The 16,226-nt window shown below is 38.8% G+C and overlaps 1 protein-coding gene and 1 long non-coding RNA gene across 3 annotated transcripts in view; both read left to right on the forward strand.

Moving 5' to 3' along the window:
- The window catches only part of LOC145453228 (uncharacterized), a 378,716-nt gene that overhangs the window by 312,740 nt on the left and 49,750 nt on the right, over positions 1-16,226 (forward strand). The gene's annotated exons all lie outside the window — the stretch shown is intronic.
- On the forward strand, positions 6,259-15,301 carry LOC145454291 (uncharacterized). Its single transcript, XR_013920088.1, has 7 exons — positions 6,259-9,754; positions 10,274-10,401; positions 11,218-11,334; positions 11,894-12,000; positions 12,825-12,941; positions 13,152-13,258; positions 15,066-15,301. It is a non-coding gene; the product is annotated as an uncharacterized LOC145454291 (long non-coding RNA).

The raw sequence follows: 16,226 nt of genomic DNA on the forward strand, positions 1-16,226 counted from the left end.
GGTAAATAACATTTTACATTTCCAATTACGTGAGCCATAATTATCGAGCATACAAAACACGCCTATATTTCGTCTTACGTCACAATGACATCTTATATAGCATACTATGTACGCACATAAACGCATTTATTTCTACACAATCTGAACTAGACTTGAATTGTTGTTAAATACGACGCTACGGTTGTCAAGGAGCACGATTGAATTTATGATTATTCAATTACATGTTCAACAGCAGCAATTGTAATTGTAATTGTAATGTAATTGAAGCATGCAAGGAGTAATTGTAATTGTAATTGTAATTTGATATTTTTAGCATGGAGTAATTGTAATTGTAATGTAATTGAAACATGCATGAAAGTAATTGTAATTGTAATTGTAATTGAACTGAAATAATGTAATTGATCCAACTCTGTTGCCGACCTTGTCCATGTCTTATGATACTCAGTTCTCATTGTTTACCCATCACCAACATCCACGTTGTTAAGTTATTTCAATACTAAAATACTTCGGCGCGTGCCCACATTGTTGACACGTTTGAATGTCGGTGATCAGACACTATTGAGGTATTTAGTAAATGGAGTCATAGGTAGTTATCGCAGTGCGCGATTGAGACATTTTATCCGAGATGATAAACTGATTTCGTAGAAAGAAAACACTCACATCGATTATAGTGTTTAGTGTCGACTGTCGAGTTGAGTTAAATAATCCATGATTAATTTTAAAATCGGATGGCACTAAGTTTGTCAACTCAAGTTTATCTAGTTTTATAGCCGATATTCATATGTTTAATTATAGCGGTCAACTTCAGTCGGAATAATTTCTGTGACGTTGTTAAAGGTCAACTATATCGACCAAAACAACTTTGGCTCATTTTGTAGAGTTTTTTCTGCTGATTCCAATAATGTACATCCTAACTTCTAAAATTATGTATTTTCTGAGATATCGCTGTGCAAACTGCCGACCTCTGAGAAACGGCTGTAAAATCAGCAACCATGTCGATGACGTACTACCAGGAGGAGTTTGCCGATACATGGAACACTGAATGGGATGTCTAAGTCAATCGTAGGTTGTTGTCTTCGCCTAAATTACCTGATGCTGCGTTGTTTTGATCGGTCATGCCCGACTGGACTATTCAATCTTCATTTTATGGTACTTGAGGTTCTTATAATTTGCGATGGCTTGTGTAGAGGAAGCACAGAAGCCAACGTGCAAGGCAAATAGCTCTGTTTCCATCTCATGTATTGATCCCATGGAAACGCAGGGTTGTAATGACTCGAGTCATGACTCGACTCGAGTCAGACTCGAGTCACGATTTTTTTGTGACCCGACTTGACTCGAGTCAATATTTGGATTGACTCGACTTGTATTCGAGTCATTACGCATGACTCGACTCAAGTCATTGACTCGACTTATTTTATATGACTTGAAGATGAAGAAATTTGCGAATCGTAATAGTTAGATCAACGCATCTGACGAATTCTGCCTACATCGCTATTTGTCACCACTGATTTCGTTGCACTCGTCTAATATCAGCTATGCAGCCGGAAAAACAACAGACAATGGTACATAGTAGCAATGCATTGCACAAAATCATCCAGTGATAAAGAGGTAATAGATCCTCCGCAATCAAAGTACTCAAGACTTTTCAATTATACAAGCAAACAATCCAAGCAAAGTTCAATTAGAGCCAATGAAATGACTCAGATGGTCAAGTACTCGGAAGAGACTGATAAGCTCATGTGTAGATTTGAACTTGAAGGAGATGATTCTTTGCATTTTTGGGCGACTAGAAAGAATAAGTATCCAATGCTCTTCAGTGGGGTTCAAAAATACTTGTCAATTCCTGCATCTAGTGCACCATGACATGCCGCTTTACCATATCGGAGGATCTCATTTCCACTTCAGTATTTTTGAAGTCTAACTCATCGATTTGATCTGCTGTCTGTGAAAACATACAATACCCTCCGTCCATTTGACGGTTTGTTAGGTATGTGCGTCGTGCACGTGTAATGAATGGCTAATGTTGTGTGATGTTTGTACAATAGGGCTGTTCAAAATACCTTCTTTTTTATCCTACTTGGTGGCAACTTGATAAAATTGGTGTATTGCATAAAAAGAACACTGAATCTGGCTTAATTTTAAAAAGTAGAATCGATAATATGAGAGGAGAAAATTTTGGATTTGTAAATAAATGGAGTATTTTCAGTGAGAAATTCTTTCATATAATGTAATTATATACTAGTAGTAAGCCGCGACTATTTGTTCATATCCAAAATATTCCACTCTAATAATTTCGCTTCTTCTAGTTGGAATTGAGCCAAATTTGCTACAATCGTATTTTTACACAATCTAACAATATCATGAGGTAGCCGGTAAAATTCGAAAGTATCTATTTGTAATTTATCCAAAATTTTCCCTCGTAGCATTGCTTTCTACTAGTTGGAATTGAGCCAAATTTGAGTTCTTTTAGGCAATCTAACAATTTCAAGAAGTAGCCTCCTTTTTGAGATTTTGTCCTTTTTTTGAGAATTGTTGGTAAATGTAGGGCACATTCGACTAAGATACAGTAAATCAGCACAGAAGTAACGCTCCGGCGGCTATTTCGCGAGCTAAGCAAGAAAGTTGACATTTTTTTAGTCAACCACCTGATAATGTGAAAGAATAACTATACCTCTACATAAACATTCATCTGTTGATACTCCATCAGCTGGTATCTAGACGTGAATTCGTTGATTCTTTATCGGATAGTATGTAGACGTGAATTCGTTGGTTCTCTATAAGTTATTTGTGAGCTATCGTCGATGTGCTCGTAATAAAAACTTGTGCTGAATCAGACTGACAAGACAGATATTTGATTTAAAGTTCTAAGATCAGTAAAGTTATCATATTGGCGGCCAGTTACGTCTGTCTGTAGCATCGGCAAATGAGGCCAGGAACTGTCGGTTATCTGCATTTATATACATATGCCAAGACTTTGATAGGGACAAAATATGCATGTTTGGCAAGCAAGGAATTCGATATCACCCAAGCATGATTGAAAACATAAGTTGAACATTACTTCAATACTGTGACTTGGACTCGGATTCGAGTCATAACTCTATGACTCGGACTTGACCCTTTAAACGGTGACTTGGACTCGGACTCGACTCGGTTATGAATTGCAAATGACTCGACTTGACTCGAGTCAAAACCACAAAAGTAAGATTGACTCGTGACTCGGAACCATGTGACTTGGTTACAACCCTGTGGAAACGGAACCTCTGTAAGGACGAGGACGGCTAGCTGTCCCGCACTTCAATGAAAACAGATGCAGAGAGAAGAAGAAAAGCAAGTCCGGAAAGACCCTTTTGCAGCCCAATATAAGGAAGGCTGCTGTGCTCACCAATGTACAGTGTTTTTCAATAAGCTGCTGTAGTCAGGAGTAGGAACATTTTGTCATCATACTTTCTTTACCGCAAAGGATGCTGTACAAAGGTGAAGAACGAGTTCTGTAGGCACATCTGTCATTCAATCATTGACCAGTTGACCACGAGGTGTGGCCAGAACCCCGTCCCCTTGCTGCTGCACGTGCAAGATTGCAGCGAGATCAAGCCATACATCACGATGATGCCGTGTCACGGTAGGTAATTATTATTTCAACCTCACTTTTCCTAACAAATTCAGAGTTTTGTAACTTCAAACAACCACCACTGATCTATGCTTACGTAAAAAAACTTGTTCTGCTTCTGGCTTTCACATAGATATTGAACCGGTGTTACAATAAAAAAAAAGTAAATGGAGTGTTAGTGTGTGTATATGATTGAATTTCTGCTGTAAATTATTATTTCAGCAACATTGACAATCCTGGCCGATGGCATCATGCTGGAGCATAGCACCAGAAAAAGAAAATTCGCCGAAGAATCCTGGGAGTATCAAGACTTATTCACATATATTTATTGAGATAATTTCCTTCTATGATATTATAATTTTTGCGATTCTGAATTTATTAGAACCCAATAAAAGCTTTCGACTTTTCTGTATGTATTAGAATCCAGTAAAAGCTTTTGAGTAAAGCCATTTTATTACATACAAAGATAAAGTGGAAGTAGCAGACTGTGAGAACTGATCAGCGACGTCGGAATACTTCGGATCCAGTGTTTGCGGCGGGGCTGAATTCCTGTCTGAGTGAATCTAGTCGGGTCTAGCGTCTCTGAAAAGTCAATATGTATTAGTTATATGCATCGGTCTTCAAGCTTAGATCGTCAGCATACCGCACAATCTTACATGCATGCGGTACACTAATTGTTTTAGACGCGCAAGTCCAATCATTTGACCAAACGGTATGGTACTTTCGTCGTCCAGTAATGCCTGATTGTATATACCAGTGATTCCCAACCGCGGCCCTGAGGGCCGCATGCGGCTCCCAGCTAGCCTTCTTGCGGCCCCCACAAAAATATTGAGAAATCGACTTTTGCTTGGCTTGGACTCTAGAGTTTTCAATTAGGATTGCAGGAAAATTGTGAGTAGACTGCTAAGATTACGTTACTGCTGTTTCAATGTAATTTGCGCTAACTTTCCTGTTGAACGAGCAGTACCTATAGGTATAGATATAGGTATTGACAGGACCGTAACTGCCGCACCCCAAGCCCCCCAATTGGGGGGAGCGAGCTCGAAGGGTGCCCAAAATTATTTAGTGAACTATTAGCATAAATTATAGAGTATTTTATGAAGTTTCATGCAACTTTTTCAAAATTTTTTCGCGCTGTGCGCGATTTCAAATCCCCCTCATCCTATCCGCTGTTTCCCGTTATACTTATCATCTAAATTGGGAGCCTTTGACTGGGCCAGCTTTTCACGCATAGACGCGCCACGCGCGATTTTTTTTTATAATTAATGATTGAATCGGCCAATATGATCCGGAATTGCATATATATTGCTATTAATTTTATCCTCGCACTGCTCACGTAATCAGATTTACAGGTGAGGTGTGTTTGAAAAGGTAGGACTTCTCAATAATAATTAAACACCTTCGGGCGTATACCCGTTGGCAGGATCAAAACAACACTTTTTCAGGCCCCCCCAAAAAAACTTGGGTGTTGGGCTACCATAGGGTGATAAACCTGCCCCCAATTACGTTGTTCGCTTTTGCCACGAAATTTGCCGCACTGTGTAGGGAGCCAGCGCGAAGCGCGAAAATTTTCGATAAATCATGATAAAACTTTTGCAACTTTTTTTTACAGCTTCCGGCAGCTTCCTAAATACTCGTAAGATTTGTAGAATGCTGTTTTAAACTGTTTGAAGCAATCTTATAGTGCAACTTTTATCCATTTTTTTCGTGCAACTTTTTGCAAAATTTTGCAACTTTTTCGATTTTTCATGAAAGCATTTTCGATTTTGGTGAAATACACGGCCAAATTCGACTGAAACACATCAGCACCGTAGTAACGCTTTTACGGGTATTTCGGGAGCTGAGCCGGAATATTGACCTTTTATTCAGTCAACCGGGCAAAATGCAACTTCTGCAATTTTTCAACTTTTTTCAAAATTAATTGCAACTTTCCACGGATTTAACTGATCGGCGCATATTGGGGCCAAATTTTGGAATACTTGCACCAGAAGTTCGAGTTTGACACGTGCGATTTTCTTCAACAATCACTGCAAAAGCCGATTTGTTATCCAAGTTATCATTTAAGCTACCAGACACCGTCTAGCTGGGATTTATGATCACGTCCCGAATGTAGATCTTGAAGACGTAGGCTATATGTAACTAAGCAAGCTGATATATTGGAAAATTTGCTGGCTCGTTTTTGCGCCGATTTGGTTGTAGAACTGTTGACGTCTGTAAATGTAACCTGACGACCTTATGCGCACGGAAATGAATCCACCAAAGTGTAGTCACGTTCTTGAAGCGCAACTTAAGCGTAATAGAACCATTGAAACTGATTTCTATTAACATGTAAAGACATCTCGGACGACTTCGTTTGATAAAGTTTCTTTTGAGAGAAACTGGAGTCGTCTTTTCGTTGTGGCTTATAATATCTGGAGTAAAGGGGTGTTGAGTCGAACAATTAAGTTTGGAAGCCTTCACTGGCGTGCGAGTGCCGTGCGTTTATTTGCACATGCTTGAGAGCGAATTAATATCAGAATGTGCTTCTTTATATTCTCAAACTAACCTACCCAGTTTACTTACTATAAGAGTCGCACTTATTCGTAGACGATGTTACTTATTGACTAAAGGCAGCAAAAACATCTTACAAATACTATGACAAAATTCTTTTGGTTGCATACGTCACGTGCGTGTTAACGATATATGATATCATTGAGGAACTGCCGATTTGATCATCTCTTTAAAGCGATTGGATAAGTTGCCGAGTCAGGTTAGGCGCCAAAACTCCTGTAAGATACTATAAAGAATAAATTTTAGTGACATCAATCTCAACCGATGACCTTTTTTGTAATGAACTGATGCTTAGCGCAGGGGTTCTCAAAGGGTGGGCCATGGCCCACTGGTGGGCCACAGAGCATTTTGAGGTGGGCCACAGAGCTATTTAGAAAATTTCAGTATTAATGTAAGTTCAGTTATATTTCATATGTTATTCGCTAAAAATACATTCGTATTATCTAATTGTACGTAGGCTACATAAAGCTTTTCATCCGACTTTGATCAGACGTAGTGGCACGTATGAATGTCAGCTTGTACAAATCGAAAACGTTAGTGAGAAACGGTGGCATTTTCTACAGGCTATGACAACCTACAGCTAACAGAAACTAAAAAAAATTCAAGCGTATAATAGGCCTAACTGGAAGATAATGCCGAAGTAACCAAGTATTCCAGCAGGGTCGTATGTCGTATGCCATTGAAAGGGGTAGTCATAATTGCAAATTATTAGCAACTTCAGGCGGAGGTATACTGCACCACCGCAACGAATCTTAATCGATTGAGGATTTAACGGAGCGCATTATTCTTGGAAGTCGGTTTAAGATGTCCGGCCTGGAAATCATTGTGCATAGTGAAGAGTCACATGAATAGATTGTATCATTGGATTGAATATTCTGACATCGCAACTTCAGTTGTTTTGGTACAAGACATACAAAGTAGCCTACATCATGCATATTGAAGAATCGTTCTCCACTTCTCTGTAGTACCCCATTCACCAATGAATTGTTCGATGCTGGCCCAGAATGATTGTAATATTCCCCACAATAGTATCGCTCAAGTCCTAATCGCACAGTGCGGGGATCTCATCATTGTGTTTCGCGACTCGAATGGAGCAGCGGACGAAAATAATCTACTTAGGAGTTTTAGCATACGATCTACCAGGGCCGTAACTCCCACACCCACACCCCCAATTGGGGGAGCTCGAAGGGGCCCAAGATTATTCCGTTGGCCGTTTATTGGAGGATATTTATTCAACTTGAAATATTTTTTCGCGCTTCGCGCGATTTTCTATCCCGGGAGATCGAGATTTAAATATCATCAGTTTGAGACATAGGCATATCGGCGCTGTCCATGACGACGCATTAAACAGGATTATGACTGTAAGATATCAGGTGGGCCACAGCACATTTTATAACCGGAAAATGAGCCACGGCCAAGAAAGGGCTGAGAACCCCTGGCTTAGCGTATTGTTGTCGGCACCTTCTCTATGTCATACATCTCCGTACACTGTAAACGAAAATGGTGTGTTTTCGCAATTCACACCCTAGCGTAGGGTGTGTTTTGGGTCATCACACCTATTGGGTACTAAATTTGTCATTTACACCTAAGCTATTGGTGGAAATGAGCCGAACGCACCCCTGCACACATATACCATAAGATATACACCCCAAGCATTGGCATTTGGGGTGAATTGTTAAAGATTACACCTTTTGTCAGACAAATATGAAGTTTGGGATTCAATCCGCGCTAGCCGCTTCCACAAAACTTGACTGTTGAAGTTTTAAGTCTTTGTCGGTCAGAAGCCTGGTTAAGCAGGCAGGGGTGCGGCAAGTCTGCATTCTTGTTAAAAATCCAGTCGAATCGCTGTACTGATCATTGTATGGGCACTTAAGAACTTCTCTGCTGTGTCTAACTGTAGATCGTGTAGGACATATTCTGTTTGGGGTTGAATTATCCACCGAAAATGCGTGTTTTCGCCCACTTTATTGTTGTCCGTGTCTTTATGGCTTCTTGGGTAGGCTTAGGCAATGTTCCATTGTTCAGTTTTTATGGATTTAACCCGGTTCGATCAAGTAAATTTGCCTACGCATATAGTTTCAGCTTCAGTGACAAATAAGCATTCGTTGTATAAGTTCGTGTGCTACATTGACATGAATGAATAATAGCTAAGTCCGCAATATCATATTGTAATTCACATTTATCGTGCACTGCGGTACTCGTACTTTGGCTGAAATTTCACCCTGTCTACTATAGTGTGACCGATGTATCTCAAGTGTGTGGCAAAAATACGACACATTATGAAGTTGTCACGATACTGGTTTATAATTTCTTTCATGTCACGTCAAATGCACAATTGTACAATGTACATTGTACGTAGCCTATATGTACAAAATATATCGGGCCTATTTCGCACAGCATTAGTGTATAACCACAATATAATGCAGGTTAAGGGTATTTAGAGCTGGGAATACTAGAAGGAGTTAAATTTCAGCCACAAACTTATATGAGCAGTACGCAATATGGGCGTAGCAAGAATTCAAATTAGAATGGAACACCAGGTTACGTCACGGAACAATCATTGAATTGGGCGAAAGAGGGACTAAATTGGGCAAAGTTTCCTGGTTATTTTCATATCTATATTGATGTGTTATTCACTATTTGGTAGCTTTATGAATTGCACACTAAGCCTAACCGACAATTCGCATACAGCTTTCGGATCGTATCAATGGTTCGATCTATGAAGATAAATCTAGTACTGCAAGACTTTTTGAAGCTTATTATGATGCAATCTGCAGCTTCACAGCTATGAAATCCATATTTCCGATAAATCAATTATAGTATACATACAAATATTCCGGAGATCCTAAACTTCAATATAGTTATTACTAGGGCTGGGCAAAATCGAGTACCTGAGTGATTCGATTCGGAATCACGTAATATGCTTCGAGTCGAGTCGAGTAATCGAGTATCACTCATTACGACGTCACAACAGGATGTACCATGTCGAAGTCCAAATATGAACCTTTTATGCCACCACAAAGAACGTAATGCCTGTTATCTATCACATTAAAGACACTTTGGTATTTTTCGACCATACCGATTTCATTGCACTTCTTAACAATGTTGGTGGATGATAATGACTTCGGAAATGTGTTATTTCCAGTAACGTTCGTAGCTTTAAACTGTGCCTGGTATGCTGAAACACGGACAATCAAGGTTTCACGGCTTCCTCAGTGGAAAATAGTATCAAAACTATAATTCTCGTCAGTAAATTAACTTTGAGTTGCGAGGACCGTATAATTTCAGTACTCGAAAAAATCGTATTTTACTACTCGACTCGAATCATTAAAATTACTACTCGATTCAGATTCGAGTACTCGAATCATTTTGCCCAGCCCTAGTTATTACATCAGTGAGTCAATTGTCACATCATAATGGAATATACAAACCGTCGTCACCAGAACAGCTGCTGCTATGTTTCGGTACAGCTATGTAAAATGTTTCGTTATGTGCCGTATTTCCGCGCTTAAGAGACCAGACTGGCTATCGACTGACCGTATTAGTTGTCGTGAATCTGTGAAGAAAGCCTCTTTCGAGATTGAAAATATCTGGATGGTGAGTTACATTTCGTATCGGTACTATTGTAGTAAAGAACATTTGTTCCGTTGCGTTTCCAGTACAGATCCGATTCCTGTTACTCAGTGTCGCAGCTGTACTGAACAGAATTATATGTAGCAAGTTGGAATTTTAAACGTACCGGTAGTGACGATACATTGAATTCACATAAATTGTTGTATCACCAGTACCGATACCAATCTCCAAGACACAGTAGCTCAATGTCTCTAATGGAGATACTGGTGACAGGTCCAGCATTAGCTATCATTATAAACTACGGTAATTTGGGTTTGAGCGACATCGTTTGTAAGTGCATTGAAAAAAAATCGACTCGATTGTCGTTATATTGATTACCAAAGCACATCACGACCTGTTTAAGAATAAAGGGTAGCCTACCACTGACTATGCAGAGCCATGTTTATAGGCCTATCACCCTGTCATTATCACTGAGCTATATACACATTATATATTATGTTATGTTATGGTAGGAAGGTAAACATATTATCTATTCTACTTCAGACTTGCATGGGCAAAGATCGCAAATTTGGGGCTCTTGAAGAATGAAATTATCGATTTATCCTCATGAGAAAACAAGTGTAACATACAAACAGCAAAGGGCTGAAGCATATGAAGCAATGGTATCTGAGGTGAGCAATGGACATTTGATGAAAGCTTTCGATATCCGTAAATTGGGGCCAGTAAATGGTAATGATATTATGACATGGGTGAAAATATGACGATGCTATATTGCTATCACTATGAATATGAGAGACTTGACTAGGAACAGGCTTACCTCATTGAACATATTTTGCAGTGGCCCCCTCTGACTAGCTGCTAAGAGTATGTGACCCATCAACTAGACTACTTCTTTTGAAACTACTTCTCTGAGTTCTGTTCATATATTTATTTTAATTTGAAGCAGCTTGGCATGGATTTGACATAGCCACTTCTATATGCTTGTCATTGAGTAGAAATTGACATCTATTGCTTGAGTAGCAATGCGCACTACTGCGGTCAACTCGGTGTGCAACAATGCACGGATTAGCTGGGTCTTCAATGTTTTGACCAATATGAAGAGGCAAACATAGCCTTGCCAAACTTTATCAAACTGTCCTTTTGATCAATATAAACAAATCATAATATATGCACTTCTTGACTCATGATATGACATAGACACGATCTGTGCATATGCACAAATCTGCTTTTTGTTAGATTCAAGGACTGATTGCTATTAGTAGCAGACTCTTACTCTGTGAATGTGAAATCAAATATGTTGTCGGTGAGTAATATACTATGCGTAGCAGAGTTACAAAATTGTACTTTAACTCGCTTATTTACAAGCATAAAGCAAGTCAAGGCTACAACATCAGTACACATTTCGGATGTCTTGGGCCTTTCGAATCCAATCCAAATTGTCAACTAAACGTTTACCGTATGCCTCATGGTTATTTTTTCAATTTTAGGATGCTGCTATACAAGCTAATATCAGGGAATTTCAACCAAATCGTCGACACATTTAACGGTAGAAGCGTATGCTGCGAAACAGTAAAGGATCGTTATCAAACAGCTTATACTCCAAGGTAATCATTATCATTCAGCTAATTTGCAAATTTCCATGTATAGGCTAAGGCAGTGGCAGCAATTTGGGGGTCTAGGGGAGCAAAAATGACGAAGGGGGCGAAAATGGACAAACGGGGCGATGGGGGGCGAAAATAGCGAAGGGGGCGATAGGGGGGCGATGACGCGTCAAAACGGCTGACCTTTTTTTTTAGTCAACCCACGGAAATTTAGTTACAAAAGTGTGTCGAATTAGACATCGAGCCGAAAATTTGACCTTTTTTTTTAGTCAACCCGCCGGTGATTACAGTCTGTATGCCCAATTTTCGGTACACAAAATTTTGGGGGCGATGATCGGTGTTGACCTGGAAAAGGGGGCGATGGGTCGAAAAAGGTTGGGAACCACTGGGCTAAGGCAAGCCAAGGTTTCCTAATCAGACCTGTATCTGCGGTCGATTTGAATCCATTCTGAAAGTCAATATTGCCCAACTAGAAAACGTTTCGTGTTTTGGATTAATACCAAGTAGTCAAATTTAAATCAAGTCCATGCATCTCTTTCTCTGATTATTTTTCATATTTTAGGATGCTGCTCAAAGACTGCATGCTGCAAGAGCAAGATTATATCACAGGAACTAACCGAGTTTAGGAGTATGCTGCGACAACTTAAAGACTCGTTATCAAGCCAGCAGGTATTACAACTTGTTAACGACACCTGATGTCAACTTTCGTAGTCGCATATATGAAGTAAACCAAAGCAGAGATGGTCAAAGTTACTAGCGTTGCTACTCAAGTCTATGTAGAAATACCCCGTCAATTTATACTCGATTACAAGTAGATGCAACAGTTCCCAATACAAGTCAAAACTACGTCAAGTGGAAGTAGAATACGAAATGTCGGAAAAATAGTCAAGTATGGTATGGTAATTTATTATATTAAAATGAGTCAAAATTTTCTGTTCACCCATGAAATTGTTAGGTTGTCTATAAACGATGCCCACCAAATTTGCCACAATTCAAACCAGCCGGAGCGGAGTTACTGATGTCGAAAAATTTGGATTTGAATAAAATAGTATTTACGGTGGGCACAACTGTAATAAATGATTAAAGAATCGGTCACCGTAAAAATACTATTATATTAAAATCCAATATTTTTCAACGGCAATAACTCCGCTTCCACTGGTTGGAATTGAGCCAAATCGGTTGAGCATTGTTTCTATAGACAACCTAACAATTTAATGGGGTGAACAGAAAATTTCAAATCTTTTTTTATTCATTTTCATATAATAAATAAAAAACTTTCTTCTCCTGTAGCAATGCGGCTACTGGTTGGAATCGAACCAAATTTGGTGTGCAGGCTTAAATTAGGTAACCTTACAATTTTATCAAGTAGCCAGTACGATTTGAGAAAAAAATCCATTTTTGAAGACCCCTAGTGCACATATCAGATGAGTTTAGAATCCAATCCTAATTGTCAACTAAACGTTTATACCTCATGGTTATTATTTCAATTTTAGGATGCTACTATACAAGATCATGTCAGGGCATTTCAATCAAGTCGACGTCGCATTGAACCATAAAACCGTATGCTGCGAAACAGTGATGGATCGTTATCAAACAGCACATATTGCAAGGTAATCATTAGCATCCAGCTAATTTGCTAATTTCCATGTATAAGGCAAGTCAAGGTTTTCTAATCAGACCTGTATCTGCGGTCGCTTTGAATCCATTCTGAAAGTCAATATTGCCCAACTAGAAAACGTTTCGTGTTTTGCATTAATACCAAGTAGTCAAATTTAAATCAAGTCCACGCATCTCTTTCTCTGATTTTCTTCTAATTTTAGGATGCTGCTTAAAGACTGCATGCTGCAAGAGCAAGATTATATCACAGGAATTAACCGAGTTTAGAAGAATGCTGCGAAAACTGAAAGACTCGTTATCAAGCCAGCAGGTATGACAACTTTGGTAATGACACCTGATGTCAACTTTCGTAGTCGCATCTATGAGGTAAACCATAGCAGAGATGGTCAAAGTTACCAGCGTTGCTACTCAAGTCGATGTAGAAATAACAACTTCAATTTATACTCGATTACAAGTAGATGCAACAGTTCCCAATACAAGTCAAAACTACGCCAAGTGGAAGTAGAATACGAATTGTTGGAAAAATAGCCAAGTATGGTACGCAGATTTTCAGAGGATTCTACTTTGAAAATTGCGATATGAATCTTCGCGACTAATATAAAATTACTAATGCCATATGACACTACTAACATAAAGAATCTTCAAAAATATATTCAGTTATTTCTGATATAGGCGGTGTTGCCAGACTTGGACAACTATAGATATTCTAGTTGTCTAATTATCCTAATTGAAGCTATTCTAATTGGTGAAATGTTTCTATGCTCTAATTCCAATTCTAATCGAATGTATGAAATCTGTCTATGGTCTAATTTTAAACCTAATCTAATGTCTGGTTTTCCTGGAAATGCTACAGGAGAACTGTATAGTGCGAAACAAGCCAAGCTTGCTGTACAGTAGGGGTGTTAAAAATGAATCTTTATTCTCAAATTCTTCTGGCTACTTGGTAAAATTGTTAGATTACGGAATTTAAGCCTAAACACCAAATTTGGTTCAATTCCAACCAGTAGCCGCATTGCTACAGGAGAAGAAAGTTATTTTATTTATTATTTAAAATTAGTAAAAAAATTCAAAATTTTCTGTTCACCCATGAAATTGTAAGGTTTTCTATAGAAACGATGCCCACCAAATTTGGCTCAAATCAAACCAGCCGAAGCGGAGTTATTGATTTTGAAAAATTTGGATTTGAATAAAATAGTATTTACGGTGGGCACAACAGTCATAAATGATTAAAGAATCGTTCACCGTAAATACTATTTTATTCAAATCCAAAATTTTGCGACGGCAATAACTCCGCTTCCACTGGTTGGAATTGAGCCAAATCGGTTGAGCATTGTTGCTATAGACAACCTAACAATTTAATGGGGTGAACAGAAAATTTTAAATCTTTTTTCATTCATTTTCATATATTAAATAAAAAACTTTCTTCTCCTGTAGCAATGCGGCTACTGGTTGGAATCAAACCAAATTTGGTGTGCAGGCTTCAATTAGGTAGCCTAAGAATTTTATCAAGTAGCCAATAGAATTTGAAAGAAAAAGTCATTTTTGAACACCCTACTGTACAGTAGACATTTGCTATTCTCATGCTCATAAGATGAACTATGATTTGATGATAACGGAGTTTGATTCAACTTTTGGCGATTTCAGTAAATCTAATTCTAATTTAATTTGAAAAAACTGTTAGCTAGAATTATAATTTTAATCTAATTTCCAACTGTGTAGCTCAAATTTCAATTCTACTCTAATTCGAAAAAAAAACTTGTAGTTGTAATATAATTCCAATCCAATTTGGAAAAAGGGAACGTTTTCTAGTTGTCCAAGTCTGCCTGTTACATGCGGTTTGCATGAAAACTATCCATAAATTTCCACCTTGTCGATGCCTAATTGCCCACACATACAGTGATCGTGTGTGAACATGTTTCCTATAGCGGTAAGTTCACCCTATCGGACCACAGTCTGTGCTGCAATTCCTTAGCAAGTGTAACATTTGATTTTTTGTAAGTACTTTGTGAAAATATATATACTTTGTAATGGCTTCTATTTTTGTGGTCTTTCATTAAGTTATGCATGTTAGCATATGTGCCTGTTATTTGGGTTGTGAATATGCATTTTGATTTCAGGATGATGCCACAAGTTCTTACTGAAGATAGTGACTCAGCCTTCGCCGTACAAGAGTGTTCTGCGGAAACCTGGAGGAGGCGACTTCCCAATACTACATGGGCAATGTTCTTCGAGCAGTATTTTCAGTGAATTTTTTTCTCCGTCGCTGGGATCTCTGTTTTTGTTATTTCACGAAATATGTTTCCATTTTATGTTATTATTGTTCAATTGATATCGAATATATGCAATCAAGAAAGTTTATGTGCAATAGCGTGCCATTTGGAAGAAGATGCAGGATTTCAAGTGGGGTGTATATATTGAAATTCCGCCCCAATCAATTCTAATGGCGAGGGTGAAATATCCGATATACACCGCAAGGAATGGGGTGGATTCTGGTCATTCACACCGGCAGGGTTACGTAAGTTCTGTTTTCGTGTACCACCTTTTGGGGTGTGTATAACCACTCTTTTCGCTAAGAGTGTAGCATACCAATTGAGTCTTTAGTCACGAGCAATGTTCCCTCTAATTTTCCACGAGTCTGTGCGCAGTCACCAACTCACTGCGTGGTCCCTTTGACAGCAGTGCGTAACGAATGAAAATAGGTCATCACTTTGATTGGTCTGCCGAATTACCCACTGTTCTCGTTAAATTTGTGGTGTCATCACTTCGGCTTTCTTGTGCGCAGCTTAGATTTTCTGTGGTTAGAGGAAACAGTGGTCGCGAGATATCAATAAAACTCATATTTGGGTCACCTTCTTATAGGGAGGGCATGGGGGGGGGGGGGGCGATGAAAATGCTTCGAGCTTGATAAGGGGGCGATGAGTCGAAAAAGGTGGGGAACCACTAATCTATCTGAATTTGTTGATTCAATGCTTTGAAGTCACCACAAATGCGTACTGATCCATTAGATTAAGTGACGGCAACAATTGATTGACTAATCTATTCAATTCGGTTTGAACAGCGATTTGCCTTGCAAACGGCAAAGGACGTGGTTTGTTAAATACGGGCTTGGCATTAGGTTTCAAGTGAATTGTCACCTTTGTCTTGGTGCATCGTCCTAACATTAGAGGAAACGGAGGGAAATTATGACTAAAAAGATACCAATTTGTTTTTCGTTCAACTGCACTCTAGATCGTCTCGCTTGTCTTAAAGTTATTGTGCTGATAATATACTGATTTCAT

Source organism: Botryllus schlosseri, chromosome 13 (genome assembly GCF_051294905.1).
Source record: "Botryllus schlosseri isolate E-star chromosome 13, Bs_hap1, whole genome shotgun sequence".
Lineage (NCBI taxonomy): Eukaryota > Metazoa > Chordata > Ascidiacea > Stolidobranchia > Styelidae > Botryllus > Botryllus schlosseri.